The sequence below is a fragment of the Molossus molossus genome, unplaced genomic scaffold, assembly GCF_014108415.1.
Source record: "Molossus molossus isolate mMolMol1 unplaced genomic scaffold, mMolMol1.p scaffold_m16_p_11, whole genome shotgun sequence".
NCBI lineage: Eukaryota > Metazoa > Chordata > Mammalia > Chiroptera > Molossidae > Molossus > Molossus molossus.
The window spans coordinates 86910168-86911555 of record NW_023425346.1 but is presented as its reverse complement, the minus strand read 5'-3'; positions in this window follow the sequence as shown (position 1 = coordinate 86911555).

Below are 1388 nucleotides of genomic sequence, written 5' to 3'. Positions count from 1 at the left end.
TTCCGTCCTCAGCTTCCTGTACTCTGCTGGTTAGTCCTTCTATTGTGTTCTTTATTTCTATGTTATTCTTCATTTCATTTGTCTCATCTTCGATAGATTTCTCTTGTTCTTTCATTTGAGATTTGTTTCTTTGTTTCACCATTTTGGCTATCTCAGTGGGTTTTGTAGTGGCCAAATTTTCCCTGTGGATGTTGGTGTTCTGCTGTTTGTGGCTCCCTCTAGTGGGTTTGGATGAGCCTGGGTGGGCCCATGTTAAACACCACTGTCAAGTCTTACTTTCTTGAGTATATTTGCAAGCCCAGGAAAGATTTAGTTATCCTCTAGCTTTTTCCTGGAGGTTAGTAGTCTCAGTTACTCAGTGCCTTGGAATGTAGCCCTGGCTTTCTGCATTAGAGGATTTCCAGAGGGTGGGATAGATGCTGGTTGTTAATGAGCCTCAATTTGCATTTCTTTGCCTCACCTGGGAAAGGCTGAATCTCCAGGGGGTGGAGGGGCTGTTATTTTTCCCCACAGCTCTTCAAAGGAGCACACTGGCCACCATTCTTTGTGGCTGCAACTCAGCAAAAACTCTGAGTGCCCTCCAAATCCTCAGTGTCTTCACAGAGTTCCAGCCTAGTCTGCCCTCCCTCTGCCTTAGCCCCCAGGTTGGTGGCTGTGGCTATTTTAGCACTCTGTCCCAGATCTCTGTGCTGTGGAGTGGTTTGGTCTGTATTCCCCAAGGGCACTGCTCACAGCTAAGACTGCTGCTGTCAGTGGGCTCCCAGTTTGCCACCCTCTCGCGTCTCCACAGATCCTACCAGTTTCCCCGGTTATATGGTCCTGTCCTGCTGTTTTTCTGTTGCTTTTTTCCAAGGATTTGTTTTTATTTTAGTTGTAATTCCTATTTGGTCCTGGGAGATCATCTGCGTAGCTTCCATTCACTCCACCTCCATTTTCACATCCTCTTTACCTATCTTGTGCACAGCTGGGTCACACAGGCCTCTCCAGTGACCCCCACACTCTGCAGGTCCTGTGAGTAACTGGCTCACACAGTCCGTTTGGGGACCCGGCTCTATGCCTATGTTATGGGCTACTGGGTTGCACAGGCCTGTCTGGTGCTTCAGCACCCCGCAAGTCTTGTGGTTAACTGGATTTCACAGTCCCTGCTGGGTCACACAGGCCTCTCTGGTGCCCCCGCACCCTTCAGGTCCCAAGGGCGGGCAGCTGGACTGCACCAGTCCCTCTAGGTTCAGGCTTCTCACCATTCCTGTAAGCTGCTGGGTCACACAGGCTTCTCTGGTGCCCCCACACCCTGCAGGTCCCAAGGGCAGGCAGCTAGATCGCACTAGTCCCTCTTGGGCTCTGGCTTCCCACTGCTCTTGTGAGCTGCTGGACCACACAGGCCTCTG